The sequence below is a fragment of the Hibiscus syriacus genome, unplaced genomic scaffold (genome assembly GCF_006381635.1).
Source record: "Hibiscus syriacus cultivar Baekdansim isolate YM2019G1 unplaced genomic scaffold, ASM638163v2 tig00110004_pilon, whole genome shotgun sequence".
Classification (NCBI taxonomy): domain Eukaryota; kingdom Viridiplantae; phylum Streptophyta; class Magnoliopsida; order Malvales; family Malvaceae; genus Hibiscus; species Hibiscus syriacus.
The window spans coordinates 72,410-82,934 of record NW_024062557.1 but is presented as its reverse complement, the minus strand read 5'-3'; positions in this window follow the sequence as shown (position 1 = coordinate 82,934).

The window sequence follows — 10,525 nt, the reverse complement described above, 5'->3', positions numbered from 1 at the left end:
ATTTCAATGTAATTGCATTTTCTACAATTTCCCAAAGTATGTGTATTTTGTACATAAATTTCCCACTTACCTCTTACTTCATGCGATTAATATATTCATTTTAATCGAACCTTACCCTAAACCACTTTAACCTACATAACCCTTAACCACTCTCACCTTAAAAAACCCTAAACCACTTTAACCTATAAAATACTTTACCATTTTCACCTTAACGAACCCTATACTACTTTAACCTAAAATCACTCCAACATAAATAAAAAATTTTAAAAATACCTTTGACCATTCTTAAATCATAATCAAAACGCTTTACATAATAAATTATCAAATTCTAATAACCCTAAACCACTATCACCTTCAACCTTAAACCCAAAACAAGAACCCTAATTCAAAAATAGGTAAAAAATGCATTCCCCCAAAATAACTTTTAGAAGGCACATCCCCTAAAACTCTCTTTTGAACGTGGCACCACATCAACTGGAAGGCGATCCCCCTGAAACGCGCCTTACCTCTACATCAGCAAATCCCGTGAAGGCACCCCTAGAAACGTTCATTCGCTCTACATCAGTCGAATGGGTGCTAGTTTAGGAAATATTGGAAAAAGGGTGTTACATAGAGAATATTAGAAAAATAGGGTGATTTTTAGGTAGAAAAGCCTATTTTACCGCCAGGTTAAAAGTCTAGATCGGGAATAACTTTCGATTCTAGTGGGTTAACCCCTATGAACTCAGTGTCTATGTTGGGCTAAGAAAAGGACCGAAACCCACTACTTAGACTGGAAAAAGAGTTTATTTCATAATCATCAAGAATGGAGCTCACATCTATAGAGATACCTGGCCTTCGATAGAATGGGCTTGGTTGTGCACTATTACCATCCATAGATTGAGCTCAGTCAGTTAGTCAATTTCTCCTCGTGAATGAAATATAAGTTCCCCTCTCATTAAAATTTATATCATGCGCTGCCTCTACCTCCTGACATCTGGCATCTCTTGAAGTGGGAAAATACTTCTCATTGAAGAGTCCAACCATGTCCGTCCAAGTGTTTATGGATCCAAATTGTATGCAGTACAACCAATCCTTTTCATGATCAACTAGAGAGAATGATAAGGCATGAACCTTAACTTGATCTACTATGACAATTGAAGTTTCATGCTTGAACACATTACATGAAACTCCTTCAAGTACTTATGTGGATTTTCATTCTCAAGTCCTCAGAAAGTTGGAAGAAGTTGAATTAAACTAAACTTGAGTTCAAATGAAACTTTAGGATCTTGGTAATTGATGCATAACAAATGTGGGTTGATCTCAGGAGCAAATAGTTTGCATAAAGTTGATTCTGCCATGGTTTGGGTTAAGCTTTCTTCTTCATTCAAAGATTTCTTTCGTCCCCTTGCTTTATTTCTCAATCAATGTGCAATTTTATCAATTTCAACTTTCCTTGCACAAGAAGATCAAAACATAAAAAGTAAAAAAATCATCTTACTTGACAACACTCATTGGTAACGACATCAATTTTTAATGCGGTTGTTTAAGCCGTCAAAAATAAAACTTGCTTAAAATAACTTGGAGTACCGTTAAGTAGATTTAAATTCACATAGTGTGATGAGAGATTAATTTTATAAATAAATAAATAAAAGAAGTTTGTGTTTATGTAGAATTGGGAAAGTAATGAAAATATTTTAAAATAAAAAGGAATTTAATATGAAGATGAATTCTAGTCAAGGTAGATCTTGGCATGTTAATTCAAGACTTAGATTATTTATATTTAGTAAAGATAATCTATATTAATCTTAAATAGTTTGACTATAGGTTACTAGAGAAAAACACATGCATAACCGAATCTCACTTAATTACTCGACAATCACCAATGAAAGTACAAATGTTTACTTCCCTTATTATCAAATTAAAATCCTTAGAGAAAAGCATATATTAATTAAAACCTAATAATAGTTTATAAAATTAAGAGACCCAATGCACATAAACTTTTAAAACACTAATTCATTAACTTATCAAGAATATGAATTCATACATTCAAAATTATTTTCTAGGTTACTTACCATTTGCATCAAGAATTACTTGATTGGTTGTTGTATATAAAGATGAATAAACTAAAGAAAAACATAAAAAGCTTATAAATCAATATATACTTACTGAGTAGGTCAGGAAGATATAAATGTACATAGAATATATGAATAAGATGAATAACATAATATCTCACTAAGAACTTGTATTAATAACCTTGAAAACCCTAACTAGAAGAAAAAGAGTTTAGCAACTCATTGATAGGAATAAAAAGAAAAGAATGTGTGAATTTAACTTGATAAATCTTTTCCCCCATGACTTTATTTATAATAGAAATCATTTACATCAATAGAAAATGAGTTTACATTAAAATACAACTCAAAGTCTAATCTTAATAAAAATAAAAATATAGTTTGAGTACGATTCTTCTTTCTTGAATTCTTGTTAAGACATGTCAAAACACCAAAGTATTCAAATTCAACTAAAACTCTACTTTTATACAGGAACTATCCTTTAGTCATCCAAATACTTGTCAAAAAAAACTTTGAGTTATATTAAAATGCTAAAATTTAAGAATTTAAATAAAAAAATTCATGTAAATATTTGACTTATCAGTTTCCAAGAATCCAAACTCGAGGGATCAATCCTTTTACTTGAGGGATCAGTCTTTCATACAAAGTAATCGGTCCTTTTTCATTCTAGTAACCAAAAGGGTCATCCATTTGTTTAGAAATTGCAAAATTAAGATCAATCATACATAATTGAGCTACCATTTCATTTCATAATGGTTTCTAAAGTCAAGGATTATTCATGAACATACTTGAGACATCAAGAACATGCCAAATCACATTAAATTCATGTTTCATCACATTCAATTAAAAAACAATCAAGCTTTGGAAATCAAAATTGTGTATTTGGTCCTTGATAACTCTCTAAAAGAGTTATCATATGAATCATTTATACCTAGGTTTAGCTTGAACTTAAGTACTTTTAGAAGCATTTTTAGGATCATTTTATTTACATTTTCACATATTTTTGTTGAATTATATTTTGATATAACAATTTATGGCAAAATGTTTTTAAACTTGAATTGAATTTATTCAAAGTTTTCAAAGATTTTCAAAAATAATTCAAAGTCCATTTATCTTGGAATTGAGCACAAAATATTTTTCTGGACAAGCAGTATCGATACTGTTCTTACAGTATCGATACCTCATGAACAATACTGATACTGTTCATATGGTACCAATACCAAAGGTAAGGGAAGTATCGAAACTCATTGGGTAGTATCAATACTATCAGTATTGCTCAAATTTAAAAATGCAAAAATGGTACCGATACCCAAAGAGATACCGATACTACTTTGTATAGTAGTATCGATACCATAAGCATAGTATCGATACCATAAGGCCCTAACGACTAGTAACAACTAGTTGATTTAAAAATATAAAGGAAGTACTGATACTCCATATAGGAGTACCGATACCCTATGTTCTAGGCTACTTTGTTTTGTAGAGAAAAACATCCTCAACGGCTCTAAAAGAATCACAATGGCTCTAAAAGAATCCCAACGGCTAGAAACGACCACAACTTTATTCCAACATATAAATACAAGTTCAAGACACTTGAAGAAGGGTTAGAACACCTATTCAAGCAACCAAACACAAGATAAGAGTTTTTCAATCTTATTTTATCTCTATTGTAAATATTAGTGTTTAGTGAGCTTTATTTTGTAAACACTCTACCTTTGAGAGGTTTTATTGTTTACTTATTTTTACCTTTCGTAAAAGGGGATTTGTTCTAGTTTAGCCAAGTGAGGAGCTAAGGTAGTGGAGGTATACTTAGTTGAGAAGTCAAACCACTATAAATCTAGTGCCAAAATTATCTTTTACTTTTCTTACTCCCTAAACAAATTATTGTCATTTCACCCCTTGCAATATTTTTAGTTGATTGATTCGAGCTTCCGCAAATCCTAAAAATTGATATCAGAGCTTAACTCAGAAGGTTTAACCACCTTGAGATGATCATTGAAGAAACTCTACCGATTCTTAGCACAACCAAAAAAGAAATGGCTTCAACCTCTGGTGCCTATTACATTGAAGATTCACAACCGGTCAATAAGCCACCCTACTTCAATGGAGAAAATTGTGCCTATTAGAAGAATAGGATGATGCTCTTCATTAAAGCCAATGATTAGGAGCTTAGAAATCTATCATGAAAGGATATACCATTCCAACTGGTGAGATGGACAGTTGGAGTGATGGAGAGAAGAAGAAGTTCCAACTCAATGCTAAGGCTATGTACATTCTCTTTTGTACATTAGGCCTAGATGAATATGGAAGAGTCTCCTCTTATTCCAATGCCAAGGAGATATTGGATAAGCTTTAAGTCACTCATGAAGGAACCGATGAAGTGAGGGAAACCAAGATAAGTCTTATCAACCATAGCTACGAGAATTTCAAGATGAAACCTGATGAAGACATCAAATCCATGACATTCAGATTTTTTATGGTTGTCAACGGTCTGAAGGGATTTCGAGAGGTAATCCTTAACGAGAAGCTTGTGAGGAAGATAATCTACTCTCTTCCAAAGTCTTGGTAATCGAAGAAGACGATGATCATTGAGGCTAAGAATCTAAAGCCTTTCACTCTTGATGAGTTGATTAGTTCTCTTCTCACTCATGAGTTGATGGTGAAGGAAGAGGAAGAAGATGAAGAGAAGCAAAACATGAAAAAGTATGAGGTAAAAATTGCCTTCAAATCCAACAATGAGAGCAATCAAGATTCAAGTGAAGAGGTGGATGAAGACGATGATGAAGAAGAACATATGACAAAGCTCTTCAAAAGATTCAAGAGATTCATGACTTCTAAGGAAGTGAAACATGAATCTAGAAAGAAGAAGAGTCTCCTGGTGTGCTTCAATTGTCAAAGAATGGGACATGTCAAGTATGAATGTCTTCTCCTAAAGAAAAAGGGACCATCCAAGAAAAAGACATTTGTGGCAGCTTGGAGTGATGAATATGACTCCAATAATGAAGATGAAGTAGCCAACCTGTGCCTCATGGCCATCGAAAAAGATTCAATGGTATCTTCTAACTCAAATGATTTAAATTCACATTCTTTTGATGAGTTACAAGATGCTTATAATGAGTTGTATTTGGAATTTGAGACCATGAATTCCAATTACAAAAAATTAATTTCAAAACTTAAAGTTGAAAATGATTTGGTTTTGAAAGAAAAATTGATTTTGAAAAACAAAATGAAATTTTGAAAAATGATTTAGAATTTTCAAAAGTCAAAATCAATGATTTAGAAAAACAAAATGTTGATTTAAAAGTTAAGCTTGAAAACTTAACAAAAGAAAAAGAAATAATTTCTAAAAATAACTCATTATGTTTAAAAATGGCAAAATGCTCACATTGTCATTTTCATGGTCATTTGGAACATGCTTGTCCTATAAAGTAAAGAAAATATTTTAAAATTAGACAAGTAAGGGTTCCTAATGGAACAATGGGCATTAAAACTAATATTCAAGGATCCAAAGCAATTTGGATACCAAAATCTAATTAAATGTCTCTTCTAGGTGTGTGTGAGCATTGGTGACAAAGTGAAGAAATTGAGATGCTCTAGCCACACTAGAAAAGGAATGTGTAACCTCTAAGCTTAATGCTTTTGTTTTTTATTATCTGGTTGCTCATTTAGTTTATGCATGCATGAGTTTTGAACTTAAATGATTTTGTGTTAATTTTCTATCTCATGTATGTTAAAAGGAAATTGTGATGAACATTTTACAGTTTTAATGATTTTTCATATATTTTTGTTCATCATAATAAATTATGGACAAAATTGGGTTTAAATGCAAATGATATCTCTCTAACATTTGATATCAAGTTTCCAAATTCTTTGATTTTAAAAATTTGAATTTTTTAACCTAAATTTAAAAGTTTATGCATGTAATTTAAAATGCAAATGATATCTCTCTAACAATTGATATCAAAATTTTCAAATGCATAACATTTTTTGAAGGCTTTATGCATATGCACTTAACTTCAACATTTTATAACAAAAAGGGGGAGAAGCATGGTTTGAAAAATTCAAATTCTTAATGAAAAAGGGGAGCTAAACATTTTCATACATTTTCTGACAATTGATATCTTTTTCATTAAATATTTTATTAAGGGGGAGTTTTGCCAAAAACATTTTATCCCCAAATGTTTTGTTATATCAAAAAGGGGAGATTGTTGAACTATATTTTGATATAACAATTTAAGGAAAAATGTTTTTGGATTTTAATTGAATTTATTAAAATTTTTCAAAGTTTTTCAAAAATAATTCAAAGTCCATTTATCTTGGAATTGAGCACAAATTATTTTTCTGGACAAGTAGTACCGATACTGTTCTTACAGTATCGATACCTCATGAACAGTACTGATACTGTTCATATGGTACCGATACCAAAGGTAAGGGAAGTATCAATACTCATTGGGTAGTATCGATACTACCAGCATTGCTCAAATTCCAGAATGCAAAAATGGTACCGATACCCAAAGGGATACCAATGCTACTTTGTATAGTAGTATCGATACCATAGGCAGAGTATCGATACTATAAGGCCCTAACGGCTAGTTGATTTAAAAATATAAAGGAAGTACCGATACTCCATATAGGAGTATCGATACCCTATGTTCTGGGCAACTTTGTTTTGCAGAGAAAAATATACCCAACGACTCTAAAAGACTACCAACGACTAGAAACGACCACAACTTGATTCCAACATGTAAATACAAGTTCAAGACGCTTGAAGAAGGATTAGAACACCTATCCAAGCAATCAAACACAAGAGGAGAGTTTTTCAATCTTATTTTATCTCTCTTGTAAATATTAGTGTTTAGTGAGCTTTATTTTGTAAACACCCTATTTATTGTAAAAGGGAATGGTTCTTATAATACCCATCTCCCGTTTACCTTTACGTATACGAGCTACATATGTCACCTCACTTTTAAAATAGTTTTCCATATAAAAATCCGTACAAATTTGTTTCATTTTATAAAACCATTAAAATGTATTTATAATTAAAATATGTATTAGCTTATATATACACACAAAAGAGATGTTCCACATTTTACCGTTTTACAGTAGTTCAATTTAAAGGTTTTACAGAGCGTTTTTACTACACCTATTACATGCCAACTAAAACATATCAAAAGTAGACATATATGTCATACTGTTGTTACTGATTAGGCGACTCTGACTGGATATCCGATGATCTCCTTACTCAGTTGGTATTCAACCTACGCGTGAAATGAACACACATTAAGTCTTACTTAGTGAGGCAAACATAATCATAATCAACTTATTAACATAATATAGGGTAACAATTCTAATGTCAAGTAACTCTTTATAATTTATTGTAAAGACTTATAACTTTGTACCGTTGGTGCTATTATGGTTCTTTTACCCCCTTCTATTTAAGTTCATTAACATGTTAGAACACGAAGTGCTCTACACGAAAATTCATCAACTCATGATGAATTCCGTGAATATGAACACGAAGTGCCTGTACGGTGATTCATAAACTTATGATGAATTCCATGAATATGCACACGAAGTGCCTGTACGATGATTCATCAACTTATGATGAATTCTGTGAATATGCACACGAAGTGCCTGTACGGTGATTCATCAACTTATGATGAATTCTGTGAATATGCACACGATGTGCCTGTACGGTGATTCATCAAATTATGATGAATTCCGTGAATATGCACACGAAGTGCCTATACGGTAATTCATCAAATTATGATGAATTCCGTGAATATGCACACGAAGTGCCTGTAGTACACATAGTACTGATATATCAATGCATATATATATATATATATATATATATGTATTTTTAACAATATATCTTTATAACCCTTACTGTACAACATAATGCACTCACCTGACTATCCTTGCTATGTGTCCAAAATGTAGGGCTGATTACTCTGGTACTTTGTTTTTGCCCTTAGTTTTGCTTGTATCGGGAGCTTGGTTCCGATCTACACAAGCAATCCATAAAGACATATATCATACTTAGTGTTAGAATATTTTTCTAACCATTGTATTTAAACAATACTCAAAAGAACATATCATTAACTTTTTATACCAATATCAACCTATTTTACATTTCTGGCTTTATAGTATCGATACTACTACCCTAGTACCAATACTTTTATACTATGGTACCGATACCCCCTTCGGGTATTGATACCAAAAAATGGTTCGATGTTCCCTGGTATTGATACCTTACTATGGTATCGATACTATCATACTAAGGTACCGATACCCCATACTGGTATCGATACCAAAATTAGATTCGATGTTTCTAGGATCGATACCCCTTACTATGGTATCAATACTACCTCATAGGTATCGATACTGATTGAATCAATATCAGTACTACTCATATAATTTATCTCATTTTAGCCTATGGTATAGGTACTGTTCTTAGAGGTACCGATACCCCTGTCAAGAATTTCCAGTTTTCATATCAATTTTCATCCAAATGTGGTCAATTCTCATTACATTTACCCCATACAATACTATTAAACTCTCCTTTCACTATCCATACTAACATTCCTTCATTTAGCCTCTTAGAACATCTAAAATCATTCAAAAACATTCACTTCTAAGAATCAAACCAGTTTTCTAATGTGTTCTTTATCCTATTTAATACTTTTAATCTCTCTTCTACCTTTTTGGTAAGTCAAATCTACCAATAAACCTCAATAAACATCAATATACTAACTTATCATTTCAAAATTCATTTTCTAAAATCTCTAATATTTTCTCCATTTTATGGTTTCAATCTAATTTTATCCTTCCTTAAGCTTTCATATCACTTACGGTGCGTTTGGTTCACGAAATATAAGATTGCCAATGGGGAATGTAAGATTATCAGGGAATAAGATTACTAGGAATATTGTATTTTGTGTTTGGTTGGCTTAGCATGAATGTAAGATTACCGTGTTTGGTTAAAGGAATAAAAGATTAATGGAATTTATATTTGACCAAATTGTCCTTATTATATATTTATTTTTTAACAAGTTGGAAAATATTTATATATTTTCTTTAAAAAATTTAAATTCATAAAATTTATATAATTTTTTACAAAATTGAAAATATAAAATGGTTTAATGAAAGGGTAAAATTTTATTTTAACCCTTGAACTTCATATAAAATTTTAATTATAGATTTTTTTTGTAAATCTAAAATAGTTTAAGGATAAATTTGTAATTTAACCTTCGTAGAATTTTTATTATTCAATGACAGAAGAAGAATATTTTTGAAAGAAAAAAAAATTTAAGGGAGGTAATGCACTATTGGTAATCTTACATTACCAGAATGGGATTCCCAGGCTAACCAAACGGGGGAATGTGGATTCCATTCCCATGGGAATCCCACATTCCCCCATCCAAACACCCCCTTAAGGTTGTAAAAACAACCCACAATCAAAATGAAAAACCAAACAATTGTAACTTACCTTTGGGAGTTATGGAGAATGCTTCACCACGTGAAAGAAGAAGAAAAAGGAAATGGGTTTTTGTGTTTACTTTTCTTTTTCCCCTAAATTAATACTTTACTAACAAATAATTTTAAATTCATTCTCTTATAAAGGACCAAAATACCCTCAAAATAATCCATTGTCCCAATTTAGTCTAAACCATTAATCCCAATCATTCTCATCTTTATCATTTAATCAAATAAATCCTCCTAATTTTTAAATTATTTCAATAAAGTCCTTATTTAAAAATTTAGGGTATAATAATTCCCCCTTTAATAAAATTCATCATCGAATTTAAAGAAGTACCTGAACCAAAAAGATGTGAAAATTGCTTTATCATATCCTCCTCTCTTTCCCAAGTAGCCTCTTCAATCTTATGATTATGCCAAAGCACTTTAATCAACAGAATCTGTTTGTTACGCAATTCCTTGGTTTCCTTAGACAAGATCCGAACTAGTTCTTCCTCATAAGTCAAATTTGGTCGGATCTCTATTATTTAAGAGTGATAACATGTGAGGGATTTGATCTGTATCTCCTAAGTATCGATACATGAAAATCATTATGGATCTTGTCCATATCCGAAGGAAAAGCTAACTGACACGCTACGGGTCCAACCCTTTTTAATATCTCATACGGTCCAATGAATCTCGGACTCAACGTTCATTTTCACCCAAAATGTAACACCTTTTTCCAAGGTGAAACTCTCAAAAATACTTTATCTCCCTCATGGTATTCTATTTCTTTTCTTTTCAAATATGAATAGGACTTCTGTCGATCTGAGGCTATCTTTAGATTTGTCTGAATAATCTTTACTTTATCTTCCATATCATTCATCAATTTTGGACCAACCAATTCCCAATCTTTTAATTCAAAATAATTTAATAGTGTTCTATATTTTATCCCATATAGAGCTTCATACGGGGCCATCTTAATACTGGATTGATAACTATTATTATATGAA